Source organism: Leptopilina boulardi, unplaced genomic scaffold, assembly GCF_019393585.1.
Source record: "Leptopilina boulardi isolate dan_hultmark-lab unplaced genomic scaffold, ZJU_Lbou_2.1 LbouV2_278, whole genome shotgun sequence".
NCBI lineage: Eukaryota > Metazoa > Arthropoda > Insecta > Hymenoptera > Figitidae > Leptopilina > Leptopilina boulardi.
The window spans coordinates 5249881-5277273 of record NW_026137838.1 but is presented as its reverse complement, the minus strand read 5'-3'; the positions used below and the strand labels follow the sequence as shown (position 1 = coordinate 5277273).

The 27393-nt window shown below is 22.7% G+C and overlaps 1 protein-coding gene and 1 long non-coding RNA gene across 9 annotated transcripts in view; both read left to right on the top strand.

Annotated features, from left to right (window-relative positions):
* Positions 1-27393, top strand: part of LOC127281722 (protein bric-a-brac 1-like) — a 379471-nt gene that overhangs the window by 57508 nt on the left and 294570 nt on the right. The window lies entirely within an intron of this gene.
* The window catches only part of LOC127281733 (uncharacterized), a 112203-nt gene continuing 90661 nt past the window's right edge, over positions 5852-27393 (top strand). The window contains exon 1 of the long non-coding RNA XR_007843078.1: positions 5852-5895. This is a non-coding gene — a long non-coding RNA (uncharacterized LOC127281733). The remainder of the gene's footprint in view (positions 5896-27393) is intronic.

The following is a 27393-nucleotide window of genomic DNA, read 5'->3' as shown; positions in this document are numbered from 1 at the left end:
AGGCTCGGAGACAAATATACCATTTCTCTGAGTGCATGTTTCTTTAACTCAAGCATACCTTTATTTAGTTCAAGTACATGTTTATTTAACTCAAATATATTTTATTTAGTTCAAATAAATCATTTCTTTGAATACAATAAACAAATAAGTAGTTAAAAATGAGAAAAAAATTTTTTTCTTCCTCTTCTCTCTCTCTTAATGAAATAAAACGATAATAATCCATATAGAGATCAATGCGCCCAGCATCCGTTATTGATTATTATCGATCCAGTGAATCTTCATTGAGAAATCACAGCTCAAGGGGTTAAAAGATACGATTTACTTATTGTATATACATAATAGGTGTTTTAGCTCTTTCTCTTTCTCTCTCTCGTAATAATATTGCACTTTCCTCGTGAGAAGTTGAAACAACGTATATATATAACATATTATAAGTCCGGCGCGCGTATCAGTGGAGGCGGGAGATATGGCGGCCCATTGTCTGGACTTACAAATTAATCTGGCGATCGATACGAGCGATGTCTTCCTTGGGTTGTATACACCCGTGACTCGCGGGAAGTAAATCGTTGTGCTTGTGGCGTTTGGGGAGGAGGGGGGGGGGTGAGAGTAAGCTCCAGAGTTTTAAGCGTTGAGAGAAAGGAGTAAAGAAGGAGAAGCAAAAGGCTGACGAGAGAAATGCGCGCGGGAGTTTCTCAATCGATAACCGCTTATCGACGGAAGTTTACCCCACAAAGTGCGATGTGCACTTAAAAAGTTTTGGCAGACAGGTGCAGGTGCCTTGGCACTAATAGTATTTTTTTTCCAAAAATGAAAATAAATTATTTTTTATTTATTAAATGGAAAATAAATTATTTTTTATTTATTAAATGGAAAATAAATTTTTCGGAAGAAAATAGAAACTGAATAATTAATTATTATAAATAAATATTTTATATATAACTTTTTTTTTATTATTCTCTCCTTGACATTTAACTTTCTTTTTTTTTTTTTGCAAAAAAAATTCTTTTTCTGTTAAAAGAAACCTTTTTAGCGTCGAATTAATTTAATTAAAATTTCATAATTAAATAAAAATTTAATTCATCTCGTCTTTTGTATTCTTGGCTGAATAAAAAAGAAGAAGAATAAGTAAAAAAAAAAAGAAAGAGAAGAGAATAACTTTTATTTTCAACTTAAAACTCTTAAGATTGAAAAGAATTTTATTAAGTTATGGTATAAAAAATTTGTTCTCGCAAGTAAAACACTAATTAAAAATAAAATTCTTCTGATAAACGTTAATCATATTTGCAAAGAGAGGGGGTGGCGAACTTAATAAACAATTTTTTTTTTTTTAAACGAATATTTTATCAAAGTTATGCAAGAAGTTAACGGAAAGTAGTTTTTTTTTTTTTTTTTTTTTTATTTTTTAAGCGACGAGCTCCAGACTCCGTTATAAAAATGAATTCTCCAGCTTCTTGGAGGCGCCTCGACCGATAAAATATTCAAATATAAAATAAAAAGGCCTCGGACTGGGGTGGATGGGGAGAAATGGTCCAAAGGGGAAGGGGAGAGGATTGCATTAACCAAGATTGCTGACGATAAAATGAAAATAATGCAGAATGACGTGCGTCGCAGGTAGGAGAGTAGGAAGAAGAAGAAGAAGAAGGAGGAGGAGGAAAAAAAGAGAGAGAGAGAAAAAAAGGGAAAAACAGATAAAGATAAAGTATAGGTAGGAGTAGTTCTATAGCATTCTATATAGATATAGAGAAGTAGGTTGGGGGGGGTTTCCTCGGTAGGAGTAGGTCGACAGGGGGTTGAGGAAGCGAACGAGAGAAAACAAAGAGAGAGTCACTGAGAGGGACTGAGACACCAGAAGTCGTTCGTAATTGCATTAAAAGTTCTTCCGCGCAAAAACACCTCTCCAACCTGTTTCTACTTCTCGCTTTCTCCACTAAAGCACTTTTCATAGTTTTTTCTCCAATTTTTTTTTCTTTTTTCAAAAATCATAAGATTTTAGCATTTAACTGTCAACATTACAACAGATTTTCCTCTTCTTTTTTTTCCTCCCGAATTCTCATTTTTCTCTAGTTTAAATATTGCATTTTCAAATTTTTATATTCATTAAAATTATAATTATTACTTTTTTTAATTAATTAATTTATTTTATTTATTTTATTTATTTTATTTATTTTATTTATTTTATTTATTTTATTTATTTTATTTATTTTATTTATTTTATTTATTTTATTTATTTTATTTATTTTATTTATTTTATTTATTTTATTTATTTTATTTATTTTATTTATTTTTTTTATTTTATTTATTTTATTTATTTTATTTATTTTATTTATTTTATTTATTTTATTTTACTTAAACACAAATGTACCTTGGAAAAAAATTAATTTAAAAAAAAAATGTACTTTATTATTACTATTTATAATTTTTTTTCTTGTAATTTTTTTTTTCTACACTTGTTTACTAATAATTCTTTTTTTTTTTTTTTTTTTTTTTGTTTTATCTATTGCATGTATTTTAATTTTAACTATTGTTAATTTTTTTTTTTCTTGTAATTATTATTATTTGTCTTTTTGTTATCTAGAGGAAAGGAAGTGAGGGAAGAAAAAAAAATGAATCGCTTACACATAAATATAATGTGTCATTTATTATACAATATATATGGAAAATATATATTTTTTTTTTTAAATAAAAGTCATCCCACAATTGTTTGATTCTAATTTTATATATATATATATCTCAATAACAATATTCTTGTAAGCTTATATAATTTTATCGGCAATAATCCGTGTTTACACAACTGTCTCGTATTGCGCAATTTATGCTGAGTTATTATTATTTATTCAATGCAAATATATACGCGAAAGTGTCCTTCGGTGTATAGAAATAAAAATATTCATATACATATATATATATATATATATCCATCTGGTGTATAGGAGTGTAAAAAAATGTATTTTTCAATCATAGATAATAATTGTATTTTGGTTCATATATTACGGTTGGTGAGTTTCAGTTTCCCCTTCTAAATTTAGAAGTAGGAATTCTATATTAAAATAAAATTATTAATAAATGAGGTTCTATTTGTATTTATATTGATTAATCATATATTTATAATATTAAATAATTAATAATTATAATGCTCTCCACTATGGAATTCATGGCATTCGTTGAATTTGACCTAATGATTAATAAATTTTCTAGATTATTATTATTTCAAATTAGTAGCATCCGCTTATTAATGAACATAATAACAATAATTTTAATGAAATAAGAAAAATAATATTTCTTTTTTTTTTAACTGCCTTTTTAAAAATATTAAATGTTTTTATGAAAGAATTTTTAGAGACGAAATATTAAATTTTTTTCTCGATATTTATTTGAACTAAATAAATAACTATTTTTATTAATTATTATTTAATTTATTTTTTTTTATTTATTATTATTCAATAATAGTAATTATTATTTAATTTTTAATAAATATTTACTAATAATAATTAATAATAAATAAATAATAATTGTTATTTTTATTTGTTAATATTTACTTAATAATTATTATTATTTAATTTATTAATAACTATTTAATAATAATTTTTATTTGATTTATTAATACTTATTATTATCTGTAAAAAAAGTAATTATTTATTTGGCTTTGGAACAAATATATATATATTTTTTTTTCTCCGGACGAATTCTATAATTGTATATTATAATTTAATATTTCATAAATATGTAAAAAAATATTGACATAAATTGTCTCACTGCAATAACATATTTTTTTTTTTCATTATTTTTTAATATATATTTCATTATGTATAACCCAGACTTTTTTTTTACAATCAAATTACTTAAATATTTTATTATTATTTTCTACTTATAATGTAATTATAATGCTTATAGATATATTTTATATTGCTCACGGTTAATATTATACTATATACACGAATTATTCATTTAAAATGGGGTTATACAGTTCTTTATAGAAATAAATTATTGTTCGGAATGAAACACTCTTGATTATGATTATATGCAGCTATATACTAGTTATTCACATGCTCAATATATATATATATACATTAAATATTTCTTCTAATAAAATAAATTGATATTTCATTATAAATGTAACATATATATATACATTCCACATGTATACTGAATAACGTTAGGTATTTTGCCATGTCCATATAATTATATCACAATCAATTTAATTTTCCTTTGATCTAAAGAATTACTATATAAACATTATTATTCGCATAATTTACTTATACAATTATTGATTTAAAAAAAAAAAAAAAAATTTAATTACGCCGTAAAATTTAATCACAATGTAACTAATTCAAGGGTGCTTATAATTTAAATTTAATTAAAAACAAATAGAATTTATAAAATCGATTTTTTATATCAATAATGAGAAATTAAATGAAAAATATAAAAATTAATAAGTAAAATAAAAAATATATATAAATGAATAAATAAATTAAATAAAAGATAGAAATGAATAAATAAAATAAATAAACAAAATAAGTAACTAAAATAAATAACGAAAAGAAACAAATAATACAAATAAATAAAATAACTAACTAAAATAAATGACTAAAAAAAAATAACTAAAAAAAATAACTAAAATAAATAAATAAAATAAATAAACAAAAGAAATAAATATGAAAATTCTATTTATTTATTTCTTTTGTTTAATTTAGTTATTCTATTATAGAATAAATAAAAAAAATAGTATACCTTTGTCTTGTTTTTGTAATTTTTTATATTTTATACTTTAATTTTGTATTTTAAAATTATTATTCTTTGTATTATTAATTTTAGTATTATTTTATTATTATTTTCACTGATATTTTTTTTAAATTTGTGGGATATAAATAATAAATATATAAAATATATAAATAAAATTTCACGAAAAATAAAGTAATTAATAATAAATTGAGGCAGAAAATGAAAAAGTGATTCATTCGGATATTTTGGCCATTTCGCGACAAGGGTTGCAGGTGAAGTATTTTTTTTTTTTTAGGAGGGGGGCACCGAAACTAAAGGACTGTTATTTTCGTGGTTCACATCCGGTATATATATATATAGGGCCACTGTTTTCGGCCAATGCACGTGCAGGTGCAATAGATGTTATTTGGAGGTGGGGGGGGGAGAATTGTGTATATGGAATGAAATGGTGATATTGGGGGGTTAGAGGGGTGGGAGGGGGGTGAAAGAGGAAATCAAAGGGGGTTAATGCAAGGTGATGAGGAGGTGAGTGGGAGTTGGAATTCGCGCATCTAAAGTCCCGCGCGCGCATTTAGCCCAACCCCGGTACTGCACCGCGCAGGATTGCGGAACCACCCCTATATTCGGAATTTCCTGTTTTTAGCCTGTTTTTTCCCAATTGGCCGAACATACCACCGCCTCGTCCTGTCGTGTGCCAAACATCAACCCATTTCTATGCAAACTTTTTTTTTTTTTCTATATATATATATATATATATATAAAACTCACTTTTATTCGACACTTTTTCTCGATTTTTCTTTTCTTCTTCTCTTTACCATTTTTTATTATTGTACTATATATATATTATATAAAACGAGCGCTCACGAGAAATTCTAGTTGTTGATTTCTTTTTTTTTATTTCCCACCCATTAATATTAATCCGATGAAAGAAAATTTTAATTAAAATTATGAAAAGAACATTATTTTCTCGAGTATTTTTAATTATGAATTTTCTTTTTTATTTCTCGTAATATTTTTTTTTTAGAGCGCGACTTGCATTTTAATTAAAAATTAAATATTTATATCTTTTTTTAAAAAAAAAAAAAAAATTTGGAAAATTTATTAATATATTTTCTTTTCTGTTTCAGGTGAGTGTCTATATATCGTTTTATTCTGAGAGAAATAATGAAATGTTACGTAAGTTGATTTTTGAATAATATATGCATGGAAAATATAAGTTATAAATAATTATTTTATTTTTTCTCTCTAGTCTATTGTTAGACTATTAAAATTCGGGAAATATTGCGATAAATATTTTATTTGAATTATTTAAATTTTGGTTGATAATTGTTTGTACAATTTTTTTTTTTAGGGAAAAAAAATGTTTTTTTCTTGCAAAAAAAAAAATTGATAAATATTTGATTATGAATTTAAAATTATAAATTTCTTTTTTTAATAAATGAATATCAATTTCTGGTGATTTTATTGCTGTTATCTGTGGCATTAGGCGCGGCTTACATTTTTATTGCTTTTAAAACTTGTGACTCAGAGATGATAACAATGACGGTGAAGGAAATGCAAAATATGATTTATTCGGTTCTTTAGCGGATATATAACCATATACACGATTAATACAATAGCTCGATTCAAGGGAAAATTAATAGTGTTTATAAGTTTTAACGATTGTAATTCTTTTTTTTTTTCTTGTTTGTTACATTATTGTTATTATTTTGCGAAATTAGAAACTTTAAATACCTTTAACAATTCGTCATTAACTGATAAAATTTCTTATTTTCAGTTTTTATTTTTATTTATTAATTTTTTTATTTCTTTTTTTGTATTTTATTTTATTTCTTTTGTTATATTTTTATTTATTTACTTTTTTATTTCTTTTTTGTATTTTTATATTTTTTTTGTATTTTTATTTATTTACTTTTTTATTTCGTTTTTGTATTTTTATATTTCTTTTTTTTTATTTTTATTTATTTTTTTTTATTTCCAAAATTATAATTGTAGAAAAAATCTGTTTTGCGAATTAGTTTATAAACAAAAATTTGTCTGCTCGCGAAGACATCGATCGTTAGAAAGTTGAGACTTAAAGGAAAGTAAAGAAAAAAAAAAGAGAGGGGCAATGAGGCAAAAAAAAAATAAGATGACACAAATGTGGGGAATGAGGGGGATGGAGTATAAGTTGACTTTGCATTATTTAAACGGCGTCCTAGCAACGTAACACGTGTTCTTTTGATGTCTCGACCCTTCAAATATTCAGACTGACGTCACCGCCGTCATATTCCACGATGGTGGAAACCCTGAAAGAAAAACGAGATACAACATTGCTCCTCTGTTTTCTTCTCACTTCAACCCTTTCTTTCATTCTTCTCTCTTTCCTTTTCCAATTTCACCTCTCACATATATATATATATATACATACAAAAAACACTCTCTTCTTTATCTATGCACCAAGATTCCTAAGCGTCATTCCTTAAAAGCAAAACAAACACACGGCTTTTCATAAAATTAATACACGCCTTTAAACTTTCAAGAATCTCCCTGGAAAATTGCTTTTTCACCATTTGTTATTGTCGAATGTGTTCCTTTTTTTTCTCTCTCTCTCTATCTCTCTCGCGAAATTATTAAAAGTCATATCTGAAATGAAAAATTGTTTCAATTAAAATTTTTCAGTTAAGGCGGAATTTTTTTTTTTGAAATTATTTTTTATGATACAAATTTATTTTTAAGGGTGTCTACTAGTCCTGGAAATGTCCTGAAATTTGAAAAAATGTCCTTGAAAGTCCTGGAATTTTTATTTTTGTCCTTGAATTTTTTTTAAATTTTCAAAAAATTTATAATTTTGTCAATCAAGTTAAAAAAAAAAGTCATTAAATAAGTAAAATGAAAATTTACTATTAATTAATTTTTTTAATAATTTCTGAAAAACAATAAGTTAAACTGCGAAAAATTTTTTTTATTCCTTAATGTCATTCAATTTAATGTCATGGAAAAATAAGAATAATTTGTCCTGGAATTGTCCTTGAAAAAGTCCTGGAATTTTAATTCAGATTTTTAGTATAGACACCCTGATTTAATTTTTGTTGAAAAGTGAATAGAAAAAAAATTATTGTCTTGGTATAATTTTATAGGTAAAATAAAATTATTTATGTCATATATTTAAAATATATACCGCTCGACAAGAATCTTTCTTCTCTGCGCGTTCATCGAGAGAGAAAAAGAGAACATTGGAGAAATATTCTTGTCTTTGAAAGTAGTCATTAAGTCACTTAACCTCATTTAGAACTTCTTCTTTTCGCACCTTTTATGCTTTTCATATTTAGTTACATTAGAAAAAAAATTAATATGTGTCTGAGAAGAAAAAAAAAAAAAAAAAAAAAAAAAAAAAAGAAAGGAAAGTTACACAAATGTTGCGCGAATTTTGTCAATGTTTTTTTCTAAAAAATTCTTTGATGTTAAATTTCACATTGGAAAAAAAATTAAGTTTTTTAAAAAAAACAAAATAATAATAATAATTAATAATAATAATAAAAATAATAATAGTAACAATAATAGTAACAATAATAATAATAATAACAATAATAATAACAATAATAATAAAAGCAATAATAATAATAACAATAATAAAAATAATAATTATAAAAATTGAATGCAGTATATTTAAAATACAGAAAAATATTTAAACAAAAAAAATTGTAAATATTTCAGTAAAGTATATAGTTTCTATATAATTATATATAATATTATTTTAAGTAGTAAATATCAATTAAATATTTCCTACATAAATAAAAAAGATGTAAAATATTTTTTTTCACGTACAATAAAATTATTTCTTTAGGATTGAAAAATAATATTAGCAGCGTCCTTGATTTTCAAGGAGAATTTTAATTTTTTTTTTCTCGAAAAAATTTTTAATGAAACTTTGGAAAAAATTATACCGAGAACAATATATTTTTACTATTTAAAAAAAAGCAACTTAAGTTACTCGACTTTTGAGAAATTGAAATCTGTAACGTGACCGAGTGGGGAAATTATAATTTCAAAAAAGGAATTGTCAGTGCTAGTAGAAAGTGATACATTATTATAGGGAATAAATGTTTTATACATTATATTCTTATAGATATTTTTTTGGGGGGTTTTTTTTTTTAAGGTATCGAATAAACATTACGATTTTGCGTCACAGTGAGAACAGCCTTCTTTTATTATATTTAACACCCGAGAAGCTTGAACGAACGTCTGAATAGTCCATTCACTTTGGTTTCTAAGGGACCGTTAAGTTATTCTGCAGATTTAATTGACGCTGAAATCTCGTGGGACTTGCGAGTATGGCGCAATAAAAGTCCTTACTTAATGCCCATATCGATGTATGTGCCTTCATTTTTCTTTTTTTTTTTTAATTAAATTTTTTTTTTTATTATGAGCCAAAAGTTTTGAACGTTCAAATGAACGAAATATTTTTTTTAATCTATAAATTATTAAAAAAATTATGATGTCAATGTAAAATAAAAAACAGTAAATTTAACAATTATTAAATAAAAAAATTCTTTTTTGATATTTAAAACAATATTTTGTAATAAAATTCGTTCCAAAAAATATTTCGTTCATTTGAACATTCAAAACTTTTGGCTCATTTTTTATTTTCGAATTTGAAAAAATAATCAGAGGGAAAGATATATAAACTTTTTTAGTTCATTTTTTAATTTAATTTTCTTAATTTAATTTTTCTAATTTAATTTTTTTAAATTTAATTTCCAATTTAATTTTTAATTTAATTTCTTAAATCTAATTTATATTTATATATACTTAATGTAATTTAATTTATGATAATTTTTTTTTACTTTGAAATTATATTTTTTTGCCTATTTTATTTTGAAAATTTATTTATTTATTTTTTTTTTTTATAATTTATTTTATTTTCAAAACGAAAAGTGAGCAAGCGAATTCGCTGTATAGCTAAAGCTAAAGAGACAATTAGTCATACTCTGATGAAAATTTGCATGTGCGTGGGCGTCCCTGTCAACAAATAACTGAAAAAATTCATTACATTTAATGAATGTTCCACAACGTAATAAAGTATTAATAAATCTCAATGCCGGGGCTAAATTAATTAATTTTGTAATTACGTTTTGTGTGATTTATGATACTAGAGAAAAAGTTCTTTTATTAAAAAACAAAAAAATAAAATAAAAGTGTTTCGCTGCAAGACTTGTATTAAAAAAAAAAAGAAATTTGCAAATTTTAACTATTAAAAATTACAAAAAAAAAATTGCTATATTCTGTTTGTTTTCTAACACTGCTTCTGTTGTGACAATATTGTATATTGATTTTAAAGATGGAAATGAGATTATACCGCGAGGGAGTTATGAATGAGTGAAAAGAAAAGCAGCTTTTGTTATATCTCACTTTAAATAGAAAAAAAAGGGAAGTAAAAAGACGTCGATTTTATGTAGAGCGAAAGAGTAAAGTTTATTGGCTGATTTTGTTTTCCTTTGCAGCTGTCTGATCTTCTTTTGATTAGGGATGGATACGCGCGCCCTTGACAAAGGCGACTTTTTTTTTCTTCTTTTTTTTATCTCCTTGGTGTCAGAGGGTGTTATACCGGTTCTTTATTTTCTCTCCTTCTCTCTCTCTCTCTCTCTCTGACTTTTATGAGTAGAGTGAAGCTCTCTCGAGAAGCGCCTGTCCCCCTAAAGAATGCAAAGACATACTCATTTGCTTAGCCTGATGCTTCTAGCTACAAACGCACTCACACACACACACACTCTTGACAAATTTTCTTCAATCTTCACTTACACTTGCTCAGATGTCATACAGAATCATATAAATAGTTACACAACGAACATTATGATGAACCTCTGTAAATACTTAATCGAGTTCATTTGTTACTTTGTATATATATATATAGAAACATCTCGCACACTAAAATATTATATATTTATGTGAGCTGTATATATATATTTATTATGTTATAAAGTGTTTCTTTGCGTCACGTTGTTACGTCGATGAAAAATAGGGCTAAGCTTTACTTATCACTGATGACATCTCAGCAGGAAAATTGTTTCACTTTAAAAGAACACATGGGCTCGTTTTGTCGTCTTAGAATTTATTGTATTTACCTTTTTTTCTGATGCAAGTCGGTTTTATTTTTAATATCTAAAGAGGAAAAATTGTTCACGAAATTTTTAATGTTTTTTTTTTATTATTTCAATTTATGTGGAAATTTTTGTTTTCATTGAATTTTTTTTTTTTTGAATGATAAACAGGATTTTTTTTTTTATCACTGATGAAAGAAAGTTTTAGTTAAAGTTAGAAGATGAATTTATTAAAAAATTTCTAGTTATATGAAATAATAATTTAACTAATTAATGGCAAATAAAAGAATTGCTATCATATTAGCAAAATTTAACAAATTAATAGTAAAACAATTTTTTTCCAACGATTTGGTAAATGTTAACTCATTAATAGTAAATAAAAAAATTGTTTACTGTCGAATTAGTAAAATTTAACTCATTAATAGTAAATCAAAAAATTTTATACAATTAGTAAAATTAAATTAATTAATCGTAAAACAATTTTTTTTACTATCCAATTAGTAATATTTCACTCATTAATGGTAAAATAAATTTTTTTACTATTGAAATAATAAAATTTTACTAATTAACAGTAAAACAATTTTTTTCCAACGATTTGGTAAATGTTAACTCATTAATAGTAAATAAAAAAATTTTTTACTGTCGAATTAGTAAAATTTAACTCATTAATAGTAAATCAAAAAATTGTATTTTATACAATTAGTAAAATTAAATTAATTAATCGTAAAACAATTTTTTTTACTATCCGATTAGTAAAATTTCACTCATTAATGGCAAAACAAATTTTTTTACTATCGAATTAGTAAAATTTAACTAATTAATAGTAAAACAATTTTTTTTTATTATCGAATTAGTAAAATTAAACTAATTAATAGTAAGTGAAAAATTGTTTTACTATCCAATGAGTAAAATTTAACTAATTAATAGTAAAACAATTTTTTTCCAACGATTTGGTAAATGTTAACTCATTAATAGTAAATAAAAAAATTTTTTACTGTCGAATTAGTAAAATTTAACTCATTAATAGTAAATCAAAAAATTGTATTTTATACAATTAGTAAAATTAAATTAATTAATCGTATGACAATTTTTTTTTTACTATCCAATTAGTAAAATTTCACTCATTAATGGTAGAACAAATTTTTTTACTATCGAAATAATAAAATTTAACTAATTAATAGTAAAACAATTTTTTTTACTATCGAATTAGTAAAATTAAACTAATTAATAGTAAGTGGAAAATAAAATTTTTAATTCTACAAACTCTTTTCTAACTCTTTAAATCTAAATTAGTAAAAATGTTTACTAATTTGAATTAGTGACTCACTTTTTGCTTATGAATTAGTAAAATTTTACTAATTACTAGTAACTTTTACTAACAATTAGTAAAATTTAACTAATTCAGAAGCAAAAAGTGAGTCACTAATTCAAATTAGTAAACATTTTTACTAATTCAGATTTAGAGAGAAGATTTAGTATTTAGTATCTTATACCAAAAATTAATCAAAATTTTTATTTAACCATTTTATTAAAAAATTTTTTAAAATAACAATTTTTTTTAAATAACAATTTTTTTAAGTGACAAATTTTTGTAAACCAGATTCTACACGAGTTTTAGTAACTTCAGCTACAACTTTTTCTCCACAGTGATATAACAAAAAAAAAAAAAAAATTGAAAGTCTATTATCAAATATTATAATGCTATGTTTTGGACAATCTTTTTTTTTCATGATTATATTTTTCGACATATATTTATATATATATATATATATATTTATTGAAATAACACAAACAAACATCAAACATCAAGGTTAGATGTAATTCAAATGCGCGAGTCTATAATTTATACTCAAATTGCATGAAATTCAGCATTGATGGTCTGCATTTGTGTCGTGCTTTGTATTCCCAACGAAACATTCTGTTGGAATATTTATCATCTATTCATTCTATTCTTGTCTCTTTATTATTATAACTTTTTCTTTATTGTAGCTATTTTTTTTTCTTTTTTTTTGTTTTTGAACAACTTTTCTTTATTGTATGACGTTTTACCGTGAATTTTTCTTTATTTCGCCATTTCGTCGTGAATTTTCTTTATTGCACTTTTTTTTTTAACTCATATTTCTTTTGTGTATATATATATATATATATACTGTTTCACGAAAATTATTCTTTTGTGAACTTTTTTTCCTTTTATAATAGTCATCGTGAGTGTATTTTATTTCATTTGGACTGTTTTTTTTTTTTATATATTTTTGAGCTCAAGGTTGTATTCATTAGATATGTTTAAAAAATTAATCACAATTACTGGTTAGAAAAAAAATATTTAATTAACAATATGACAAGTTTAAAGAAGACTAGAAAATTACTTATTTTTGGATCGATATTGAATATATATATAGTAATTATTTAGAGTAAATTGAAAGTAAACATGCGAGTGAAATTGTTGAAATAACTAATTACGGAAGCGTGTTATTTATTTGTTGTTGCATATATAATAGGCAGTTTATAATCCCCCCTCCCTCCCTCCCCCCTTCTTCCCCTCATCCATATAGTAAACTTCCAACATCCCGCGTGTAAATAGCTTCGGGTCATTAAGCAAAATTGAAGGAAATAGCGTAGTTTATGGATTAGAATTCAGAACATATATATTAATCATAAATCAGCGCAAATATAATTTTCAAAAAAATGTTTTTTTTTTTTTTTTTCGAGAAAATATAATTTAATTTCCTGCAATAAACGCAAAAATAAATTTATATGAAATGCTCATCACATTAATCAGAGGATATTGTCAATTGTAAAATTCAGCATGACTGATATAATTGATATACACTTATCAGGTAACACGTTTATTTCGGATTTCAAATATTTAACGACGAATATAAACAATGATGATAAAACAAGAGAGAGAGAAAGAGAGATTAGATTAATCAGCTGTTAAATTAAATGCACTTGTTTATATGATTTTTTTTCTAATTTTTGTTTTATATTTACGATTTTATTTCAAACTCGATTGCTTTTAGAAAAACTTTTGTATAAATTTAGAGCATATATATATATTGTTTAATATATGTTTCTATTAACAGAATAATATACAATAATAGACACTAACAAACAGGATAACATAGAGCAATAATACACTGGCAATAATAAGAGGAGCTAATTAAATTACGTCACTGCCAGTAACAAGATCATGTGATTAACTTTACAAGTTAGGTTAGGTCGCGAAGCGCAACAACGCATTCGGAGACTCAAGTATAAACTGCGACAATAAAGTTTTGACCCGTTATCAGTTAAGAAACCCGATTCAAGAATAATACTTGATTTCACAAATAAAAATTTTTTTTTTGACAAAAATTTATTTTTGTAAATTTAAATTAATTGTTTTTTTTCTCCTTTTCTTCATTCAATATTTTTATAAGTATATATAATAAAATAATTTGCAAAAAAACATTTTTCAAGTTGCGCATATATTATTCGTTATCTTTTTATCAGCGTCTGAATAATATATATTCACAGACAGTTAATTATACATTGAGTCTATGTTAATTATACAAATTATTTGGCATCTGAAGAACCTAAAATTATCCCTCAAACAATAATTGTCAGACATACGACGTGTCATTCTGTCATGATAAAAGTTTTCTTAATAATGATTAAAATTAAATTGTCACGGCATATAAATATATATGAGTGTGTCATTATTTTTTTTTTTTTATTATTGACAATAATATCGCAATTTTTTTTTAAATTAGAAAGTTTCGAATAGTATTAGAAAAAAAAAAGGTAAAATTGTGCAAGAGGAATTGTTTTTTTTGAAATTTTTACGATTTCAAATTATATGCAGTTTAATCTTAGTCATCTTTTAATCATTTTTAACGTCTGTTAAACATTCATCTTAATTTTGATTCATTCGAAGGCTCGTGATTTTAATGACAATTTCCGTTTCTCATTTCGATGAAAATTGGCATTTATGAACTATATAAGTATATATATATATAAATTTAGAACAGTTTTACTATTAAAATAATAGTGTGATGAAATAATTTCTTTTTTTTTTTCTTTAAAAAGAAAAATAAAGGTTAAAGCGGAAGGGATCGACTTACTTGAAACCAAATGCTGCGCGCACATTAACGCAATCGCATGACCTGCATGTATTTATGCTGTCACTCACTTCGAATTATACCAATATATAGCTGACGTATCATATATTAAAAAAAAAAAACTTGCTTATTTCACTAATCTATCATATATTTTTTTTCCAATTTTAATTACACGCTCGTATAATTGTAACGAGATTCTAAATCAAAATGTTGATTTCTGTTCAATGACCGCAGATTGTTTTATTTTCTTCGCGACCTCTTTTATTTGGATTATTTTTTAAATTGTTTCTCTCTCTATAATGATAAAAACAAATAATTGCAATAATTACAAAAAAGAACAATTGGAAATTAAAATTAAAAAAAAAAATTTTCTAATTTTTAGAGTTAAATAAAATAAACATAAATTAAAAACAATATGAAATAAAAATACAAAATAAAAAATAAAAAAAATATATGAAAAATAAAAAATTTATAAAATAAAAATAAAAAAAATATACAAAAATAAAAATAAAATATTTATAAAATAAAAATAAAAAAAATATACAAAAATAAAAATAAAATATTTAATAAAATAAAAATAAAATAAAAATTAAAATAAAAGAAAAATGAAATAATAATAAAATATTTAATAATAATAAATTTTAAAAAATCACAGCAGTAAAAAAATATAATTTGTGTACAAATAAAACAAAAAAAAAAAAAAAATGTGACAAAAGTCATTAATTAGAATTTCCGATAATTAAATAAGAGATTTGAACGAGCGTGAGATTGTTGCGCAAGCGACCACCTCGATGCGATCGGTGCGAACATTGTTGACATTACAACATGGTCATGTAACTCTTACAACAGTTGATGATAACCACACATGTGGCAAGATATAACAGACAACAGATGTCTTAACGTTTAAAATTTGCATTTTATTTTATTTAAACCATTTGCCATTAAAAGGGTCACGAATAAACCAAACATTATTTACATTTGTATATGCATTAAAAAAAAAAAAAATTGCGTCTAAAGTTCTTAACTTTCAAATAAACGAAATAATTTTATTACTTTTTTAACTTCAAATTTTATTACTTTTTTTTATTTTTATTATTTAATTTTTCTATTTTTATTATTTTATTTTTCTATTTTTATTATTTTAGTTTTTTATTTTTATTATTTTAGTTTTTTTATTTTTGTTTTTTTATTTTTGTTTTTTTATTTTTTGCATTTTTATTTTTTTATTTTTCTATTTTATTCTTTTTTTTTTATTTTTATCTGTATCGAAAAATAAATTAATAATTTAATAATTAATGTACTTTTTTATTTTTCATTACTATAGTAATTTTTTTTTAATTTAGGCCAAAAATCGTTTCGTTTAAAACTTCAAGCAAATCTTAAAAAAAAATTCGCATTTTATAATTAAATATTATTATAATTGAGCAAAGTACAATTTATTAATTATTTAAATGAATAAAATAATTAAATTAAATAAATTATTTAAACGAACGAAGCAAACTTAAAGATAATAAATTACTTAAACAAAATGAAAAAATTAAATTAACTAAATTATTTAAACAAACGAAGCAAACTTAAAGATAATAAATTACTTAAACAAAATGAAATAAGTAAATTTAACTAAATTGATTTAAAAAAATTTAACTAAATTGATTTAAAAAAATAAAATCTAAATTATTTAGAGAAACAAAATAATAAAATTTAAAAAATTATTTAAAGAAAAAAAATAAGTATATTAACTAAATTATTTAAACAAATAAAATAAGTAAATTCTAAATTATTTAAAGAAAATAAATTTTGTAAATTTCATTATTGAAAAAAAATATTAAATAAACTATTTAAAGAAATAAAATAGATAAATTTTAACTAAATTATTTTAAAAAAATTAAATAAATAATAATTCAAGTAGAATTAAAAAAAAATAATAATAGAATCGCAATTGTTTTAAAGAGAAGCTTTATGTTAAATTGACGGAATAGATGATGGATAATCGGAGAAAATTCAATAGGCGAAAATATCAGCATATTCGAAAACTCGTTATCAATAATACTATGATTTTACGGTGGATTAGGTGAAACCTGAAGCGTCCGATGCATCCGTGCTTTCTCTCTCTCTCTCTTTCTCTCTCGCTCCCTTCCCCACATTTTAATTCATCACTCCACACTCGATTTTATATTTTCTTCCTCTCTCGCGTATATACTACATGGTGTACACGACGCATAAGTTGTGTGTTACACTCTTGCTCGATACCGTCGCATATAAATCAACAACGTGCTGATTCATAATAAATAATATAGCAATCGAGTGTGCTTGATCATGCGGTTAAAAATCTCATAATGTACCTGTATATATATATATATATGTATCGATATTATACCCAACTTTTAAGTTTTTTTTTTATGTTGCACTTTTTTATTATTTTTTTTTTTTTTCTTACTTTGCTCGAAATCGAATGTCACGCTTATGCTTATTTTGTAATTTACTACCTTGTGTGCAAATTTCATTTATATATTTCAACATAAATGCATTATTAAATTAATAAATAATCATTTTTAATCATTTTATTTTTTAAATAATATTGTAATTTAAAATATTTGTTTCAAAGCTTATTTAAATAATTTGCAATTATTATTACCAATTTAAAATATTACATATTTAATGATTTTTTTTTATTCAATATTTTGTAATTTCTTTGACAATTAGTAATTTCGCAATATTGTAAAAAAAAGAATTTGTTCAATTATTCTGCTACTATTATAAATATATATATATATATATATATATATATATATATATATCGTAATTATTATTAATAAGCTATATATATATTGTAAAAACAAGTTTTTTCAGTATATTTTAAATGGAAAACCTAGTTCTTAATGTTGAGGTAATAAATAAATGATATTCACGTGCGGTATGATAATAATTACAATGCATAATACATTGCTGTCGCTGTGCAAGAAGTAATAAATTAATACTGAATAAATAATGTTAATGCAGGGTACACTGATAATTATGCTAAATAATAAAGAATTGCGTTAACTCGCGATCGTGAGATTAAGGCAATTTTTTAATTCTAATCGCGAATATAAATGATTTTGTTATAATAATAATTAATATTATAAAAATTACGATCTTTGAAAAAGTAATAATAATAAGCAACGATCAATAATAATAATAATAATAATAATAATAATAATAATAATACATAAAGTAATAATAAATAATAAAAATAATAATAATTAAGTAATAATCGATATTGCAAGAATTTTATTAAAAAAATATATTTCTTACGATGACGAAAGATAAACAAATTTAAAAAAAAATAATAAAATAAAATAAAAAAAAAAACGCATACAAGTGTTATCCCAGGGCTTTACAAAATACAAGTGTCGTCTCTGCATATGAGAATTACGTCATGTAATGGAATTCCACGTAGTTTCAAGGACTTAAATTTTTAATACGCCGCGTGTATTTTTTAATTTGTATTTGCCTTAATATTTTATTAGTGGTTGAGAGTCGAAAAAAATGAAACAATATTGTTTTATTGTTATAGTAATGGAATAGTTTTTTTTTTTTTTTTTTATTGAAATTGAGTATAGTTCGACAGGTTCGTGTGCTGAGTTTGTTGAAATCGAGTGGAAACGATCGGAAGTAAGCAGTTTCAACTGCACACTTTGAAACACTCTTGGGACCAATTGCCTCGAATCCCAGCGACGTTTTCGCGTCGTCTCGTCGGTACTTAACACTCACCTTACAGCCAGCGAGAGGATTAATGAACCCTCCAACGAATGACTTTATCTCCCATTGCAGTAAATCCGCGAATCACGGAATTTCGGTTTTGTTATATTATATAATATAGAGAACGAGTTTCGGAAATTTTTTTTTTTTATTTTTAAATAGCAAAAATAACCAAAAAGTAAATAATAAAATAGAAATAGAAAGTAAATAATAAAATAGAAATAAAAAGTTAATATTAAAATAAAAAGTAAATAATAAAATAGAAATAAAAATAAATTATAAAAAAAAAAATAAAAGCAAATAATAGAAAGTATATAATAAAATAAAAATGAATTTACCATTTAGTAAAATTTATTATTAAAAAAGTAAATAATAAACTAAAAATATAAAGTAAATTATAAAGTAAAAATATAAAGTAAATAATAAAAGAAGAATAATATAAAGTAAATTATAAAGTAAAAATATAAAGTAAATAATAAAAGAAGAATAATATAATGTAAATTATAAAAAAAAATTAAAAGCAAATAATAGAAAGTATATAATAAAATAAAAAGAAAATAAAATAAAAATGATGGAAAATATATAATAAAATTATTAATTATTAACGGGGCATGTCCCGTTATGTACCAAATAAATAAATAAATAAATAAATAAATAAAATAAAAATAAATTTACCATTTACTAAAATATATTATTAAAAAAGTAAATAATAAAATAAAAATAACAAAAAAGTAAATAATAAATTAAAAATAATAAAAAATAAATTAAAAAAAAAAATTATTTAGAGAAGAAGAGAGGAAATAAAAATAGTACTGGTAGAATTTTTTTTTCTGGGGTGGGGGGAAAAAAATTTTTCTTTTTTTTTACGTGAGATAAGTAAGAAGCGAATAAAAAAAAAAGAGAGTAAAAAATTCGTGCAAGAGAACTGTCGCTGGTCGCTTAGTTCGTTCTGTATCCTTAAATATTAATGACTTAATTATCCGTCGCTCATTAATAATCTACATCTCGCAGCGAGGCGTCACGTGGGTGTCTGCGTTATGCTGCATACGTGCATAATATTCAGAATCCTCTAACCCCCAGTCTCTTTCACCCTCCTAGCGCTCAACCTCCCAGGGACAGTAAATTATCTGAATTCGAGCATGACACTTATGCTCTGTCAACTACACCATAAGTCCTCTCTATTCTCAAACACCCCCTCTCTAAAGACATTTTAATAATAGATAACACACTTGCATCGTTTAATTTTTTATAAACGGCAGTGTAAATCTTTTTGTTTATTCACTAAAATAAAATTATTTATTCAAAACAGATTAAACAAAATAAAAACTTAATTTATTATTTATTTATTAAACTATAATTAAATTAAAATAAATAAATAATAATTTAAATAAATAAAATATTTTATTTTTCAAATTTTTTTTTTCTATATTGAATAGAAATTGTAAAAAAAAAATATTTGAAAATTAATTTTTATTGAAAAAATTAATAATTTGTTAATATTCTCGTAACTTTGTTGTATTAATAAATAATTGGTAACATATACATATATATATATAATAAATATGAAAAATAATTAAAATCATTAAACCATATAAAATAATTAAAATCGTTAAATATATATACTAAAATAATTGAAATTATTAAACTCTGGTGGAAAATAATTAATATTTGCTAAACCATATAAAATAATTAAAATCATTAGACCTTATTAAATAATTAAGATAATTAAAATATGAAATATAAAGCCTATTATAAAATACACATATATATATAAACTTTTTTTGAATATCATAAAATGAAAATTATCCAAATAATTAAAATGAAAATAACGATAAAATTTTTTTTTTCAAGGAATGTAATTTTGTATATATAGTAAAAAAACTATTTTTAGTTACTTTTTTCATTTAGCTCACGGATTTAAAAAAGATTACCGTAATAATTTACATTTCGTTGTACAGGTATTATTACTATTTATAATACAATACTGTTTTGAATTAATATACACAAGAGAGAGAGAGAGAGAGAAAAAAAAAGCTGACAAAGCGACATTGACGGAATTAAAAATGTTTTATTGACACATTTGAATTGTGTCTGAATAAATAAAGTACTTTTTTTTCATTTGATTATATAAATATTATATTCGATTGAAAATGTATTTTTTATGCAAAATGTACCTATTAATCATATGTGAATTTTCTGGAATTTTTATGCATAATTCAAATGATGATTTTGCTAAAAACAGGTTTTGGTTATTAAAAATATATATATATATATATATATATTTTCAAATATAGATATTTCTTTTTCAAATAGAAATAAACTTCAAATATAAAAATCTTCCTCTTCGATAATAATCATATATAATAATTAAAAAATTAATTTTCAAATAAATTTGTCAGATTTTTAAATAAATTTTTTTTTAAATTAAATTTTTTATTAAAATTTTTTTTATTGAATTTTTTTATTACATATAATTTATTTGACAATTAAATATACAATTTTTCTTATTTATTGTCGCGTATAATACAAAAATATAATTAATTGTCCTTTTTTTTTTTGTAATTAATTCTTTTATTGACCAAACCTTATAAAAGGAGTAACCGATCTAGACCTTTTTCTTGAAAATAAAGTCATTAATCAATGTCTCACTTTGTTATTTGTAATTAAAGTTGAAAAAAAAAAATCGATCATAATAAACATTTAATGTTGGGAAAAAAAAGCGCATGATCACGCTATATCGCGCTAACATAAAAACCAATCTTGGCATCTTATTAAAAGACAGCGAAGAGAGAACATTTTCCTTCTTGATTAAACTTTTTTTTTTTTTTTTTTTTTCCTTTTTTTTTTGAATAAACTTTTAATCGAGTTTGTTCTGCCATTATTTCATAATTATTTCAATTTTCAAAACTTTCTTGGTGCTAATGTCTCTCTCTTGGATATTAATAATATTATGAATGAGAATATATTTTTTTAAATACAAAAAAAAAATTTTTTTTTTTAAAATATTTATTTAAATATTTTTTTTTATATTTAATTTAAAATTTAAATTCATTTTTTTATATTTTTGTAAAAAAAAATGAGAAAATATTCGAAGATTTGTTGCTTATTAAATAGGTTAAAGTTACAAAGGCGATAAGGATAGTAATTAGAATTTCGTGTTGAGTTCTTGCATCTGCCAATCGTTAAAGGGAAATACGACAGAGCGTCGCGACGTCCACTGGGGTCCCAAGTGACCCCAGGTTATACAACGTTCGAGAGCGATAATGAAATCCATTAAAGTGCCTGACGCCAAACCCCCCCCCCTCCTCTTAACCCTTTTACCACTAGTATTACAGTATCTCGTTGTCGCGTTCTCTCGCCATTATTATTATTATTATTATCATTATTATTATTATTATTATTATTATTATTATTTTTATTATTATTATTTTTATTATTATTATAATTATTATTGTTATTATTATTAGTATTATTATTATTATTATTTTTATTATTATTATAATTATTATTGTTATTATTATTAGTATTATTATTATTATTTTTATTATTATAATTATTATTTTTATTATTATTTTTATTATTATTATAATTATTATTGTTATTGTTATTATTATTATTGCATTTTTACCTCACCCTCTAAAAAAAAAAAAAAAAAATTGTTATTATTATTAGTATTATTATTATTATTGTCGTAACACGCGTTATGTCGTATCAAGAAACGTCCTGACAAGACGTAAGCTCCATTAAAGAGCGCGCATGCGTGCGATTAAATATAAATCGTCCAAGATCTCTCACAGACGTATACCCCCAGCATCTTCCTTCTATGTATCTTTTATCCCCTCCCTCTCTTCTTATCCGTCTTTTCCTTCTCTCGCTCTTTCTACTCTCACTCTCATCCCATCTGCGCTCAGCATCCGAGTACCTGATGTACACACACACATATATATATACACACACACACATGTGTAAATAACTTTATCTCCTACGTTTTACTATTTGTTCAAGTGAAACGCCTCGTAGTAGACTTTGTTCTAGGAGTTAGAGTCAAAAGAAGGAATGTGCCTCAAGTTTTCTCTGAACGTTGAAATGAACGAATTTGTTTACTGTTTTTTTTTTAACTTTTAAATTTTATTATAAATTTTGAAATAAAAAAAAAATTAATAATGAATATTAATAAATTAATAAAATATAAAAAAAAATTAATAAATAAAATTACATTATTGTATAATATTTAATTTATAGAAAAGGAAAAAAATTATATAAGAATTAATTATAATTATAATTTTATAATTGACTTGGAGTGATTGATAAACATGAATTTATTATTAAATATACAAATAAGTACAAATAATATTAAAGTACAATAATAAAAAATAGTATAAATAATAAATTAATAAATAATAATAATTATTATTATTATTGTATTTTTTTTTATTTTTCATTTAAAAATTAAGTAAATATTAAATTTAGATTTCATTAATTAATAAATTTTTAATATAAGTAGGAATAAAATTTATCTAAAATAAAAAGAGAAGTTAGATAGTTATTAAATAAAATTAATAAAATATAATTTAGTTTTAAAATGGGTCTAATAAAAGAGTTGAAAATTTTAGGTTGTTATTAAATGTAAAAAAATGGAACTTCTTTTTTTTAAATTTACAAGAATTATATTAATAGAATAAAAATAAATCCTTATTTATAAGGGGGGTAAGAGGGGTTGAGTTTTTTATTTATTTGTTTAATAAATTAATTTAATTTTATAATTTTTTATTATACGAATTATATAATTATTCTTATTATGTTGAATAATGAAAACTTTGTTCTCGACTTTGTTTTCCATATGAATATAAAAATTTTAATTTGTATAGGCAAATTTAAAAAAAAAATTATAAACCAAATTCGTTCAATTTGAACGTTCATAACACAATTTATTCACGTATTTGAAGGAAAAAATTGGAATTTTTAAAAATAAAATTTCTTTAGTAATTTTTGTATGTTTGTTTAAAAAAAATTAAAGTTAAAAATCATTTTTTAAAAATATTTTGTAATCACCATTTTCCCGAATTCTTTTTTCTATATCAATTAAATAAAAAAATTTCACTTGAAAAAAAAATCATAATATTTGAAAATAATTTTCATGCGTATCGTTTTTTAATATTTGAAAAAGAATCTTGTCTTGTTATAATTAATCTCAAGAATATATATTTGTTATCGCTATAATAATAATAATAATAAAAAAAAAAATGCCGGTTAACCTGGCTTGATGACTTATTTATTGTTAAAATGCTATTATCACCAGGCAATATAACGTTCCACTTTTTTTTTTTTCAAAAGAATTGTTTTCCCTGCAAATACAATTAATGCGACGAATCTTTCCTCGGTCCTTCTTTGGAGACTGATAAGAAATCTACTGGCGGCGAAATTTTATGATAAGAGGTGTTCTATCGGCGTCGAAATTTTTTTTTTATATTGTAAATTTTAAAAAATAAAAAAAGAAAATGATATATAGAAAGACAAGAAAAATATTTCCTTGTTCAAATAAAACATATATATATATATATATATATATATATATATATATATATATATCGAAAGTGGTAAATAATTCCGAGAATAATTCACAAATTTTTATAAATGAAAATAATCATTTGCAGCTGAAGTAACATAGTCTTTAATAAATAAATTTCAAACGTGTTAAAGTAAAGTTATTTCTTGCAAGAAGTTTTATATAAACATATTCATATAATTTCAATGTGGTCCAAAGGCATTTTAATGTTTCTCTCCCCCTTAGCAATAATTTTTGCGATAATTTACATTTCTAATAAATAAGCGTTGAAAAAAAAAATCTGTTTTTTTTGTGAATGCCAGCGCTTAGTAAAATAAACTTTATAGGTGGAATTTATTTAGACTTTTCATAGGGCACTTAATCATATTGATTTTCAAGAAGCTGACAAAACCTGTTTTTTTCAATTTTTTTCTAAGAAAAAGATTTTCCCGAACGTCCTTAAAAGAAAATTTTAAATATTTGGAAAAAATATTTATTTTCGAATTTTATAATCCAAAAAGAATTTAAATTTCAAGAAAGATTCAAAGAAATTTAAAATTTGATTGGTTTTGTAAATAAAATTTTTTTTTCAGTTATAGGTCGTTATTACGTGTTTATGTATATATGTGTGAGTGTAATGTGCATAAGATTCATCGACTATGAAATAATTCTAGATTTTATATTTACCTTATGTGCGCGCATCATTTTCGTATAGTTTCATTTTCCATCTTGCAAAGAGTTTTTACTGTTCGCGCGCAGTGTGTTTATTACCCCATTATAAAAGTAACATCGTCACGGTGCGCGTTTCACCCTTTATTTTGCAAAGAAGCGTCGATAATCGCAATACACAGTATATCCCGCACCTAGAGTCCTTGGCTTTAAACTTCTCTTCTTTAAACTCCTTTCTTTTTTTTCTTTTTTTTTCTTCTTTTCTTCTCGACGAGAGAATATATACACACACTCTGTCATTATACTTTACCGCAACTTTGAAACATGTCGAGCTGTTTATATATATTATGTCTAGTTTGTTCGAGAAGAATCGTTTTAGAATTTTTCATTCACGGAAAAAAAAATCAGTAAAATTAATAGTTTACTATTGGAAAAAGAAGAATTAAAATCATATTGTAAAATTTATCCCTTTGCTTTGGATACGACATTAACATTTTTTTTTTATTTTTATATATTTTTATATTTTTATTTATATTTTTTTTTATATTTATATATTTTTATATTTTTATTTATATTTTTTTTATATTTTTATTTATATTTTTTTATATTTTTATTTATATATTTTTTATATTTTTATTTATATTTGTTTTTCGTTTTTATTTTATGTTGTTATTTTATGTATTTATTTTATATATTTTTTTATTATTTTTATTTTTTATATATATTTTTACATTAATATATCTACACTCGGAAAAATATTTTATTTGAATCGAATAAAAATATATTTGTCTCAAAGCCTAATAAATTTTTATTTGTTTATTATCAAAAAAAAATTCAATTTTTAGAACAAATAAAATTTTATTTAGCGCAATTGAAATTTTTAATTAAACCAAATAAAATTTATTTGATGTGCCTCAAGTTCAATTGAAAGAAAAAAATTAGTTACTACTTTTTTAACTTTAAATTTTAATATAAAATATTGCTTTCTTAAACATTAATAATATATTAAATAAATGTAATTTTTTATTTTTCATTGTCGTGGTTTTGTTTTTCAAATTATATCCTTCATTTGAACGTTCAGAACTTCCACATTTTATTTGAAACAAATAAATATTTATTTGCCTCTGAGATAAATATATAATTTCTCCATATTTTTAATTTATTTATTTTTTATTTTACATATATTTTCATTTTATATAATTTTATTTTATATTTTTTTATTTTATATTCTTTTATTCTATAGTTTTTTTATTTTTTTTTATTTTACATATTGTTATGTAACTATTTTAACTATTTTTTGTTATCCGTTTATGGTTCTTTATGGACTGCGGAGAATTGTATACAAATAAATAAATAAATATTTTTATTCTGTATAATTCAAAAAAAAAAAAATTTACACTAAATATTTTTTTTATGAATTATTTTAGTTTAAAAAAATATTTTTTTTTTTTCGTAAAGATATTATACAGTATATAGGGATAAAGTATAAAAATTTATCAAGTATTCACTGCTTTTATTAAAAGCTGTGTGTATTTTCAGTATGAATAAAATTCAACTCGTAAAAGCTTATAAGTCATAAGATCCATTGATTCGAATCGATGAAAGAGTCATCGTTTCAATCCAATCTAAAATATATGGACACGTACGACGAAACTTTTCGATTCAACTGCGAGAGCATTGGTCATCGTTTGCGTATTATATATACATTGGTATCTATTTATTCACATATTTACACACACACACACACATACACAGGTGCAATAAATTTTTTTTCCCCGATTTTGATGCGAAATAAAAAAGTATATATACATCTTTACAAATAATTCAAAAAAAATCCATTTTTAACTTTTTTCAAATAAAAGAAAATTACAATTGTTTAAAAAATTATTATTAAATTATTTTAAATAAGTACGTAATTTAGTAATATTATTATTAAATAATAATAATATTAACAAATAATAATAATAATAATAATAATAAAATAGTAATTAAATAATTATTTTAAATAAACGTAATTTAGTAATAATTATTATTAAATAATAATAATATTAACAAGTAATAATAATAATAATAATGATAATAATAATAATAATAAAATAGTAATTAAATAATTATTATTAAATTAAATTTTCTTTTAATTTAAAAATGTTTTTTGTTTTTTTTATGTTTAATTAGATTAAATTTTTTTTCCTATAGACGAGAGATGAGTTTTTTTTTTAGAGGAAGAAAGAGAGAGAGAGATGAAATAGTATATGTGTAAAATGCGAACAGGAAAAAGGGAGTTTGAATAGTATTACGCACTCCACGTGTAAGTTTTGCATTTCGAGGCGATGGATTAGCGGGCACACGCATACACTAATAAAAGACTGACCAAGTAGTGTGTATATATATATATATATATATATATATGTAGTCACATCTGCAGGATGACCCCATCATGACAAGTTATGATTCTCTAATTGAACCGGTCCATTCAGTTCTGCATACAGAATAAAGCCCACATCCTAGACTATACTAGCTTGCTATTCTAATGGCAAAT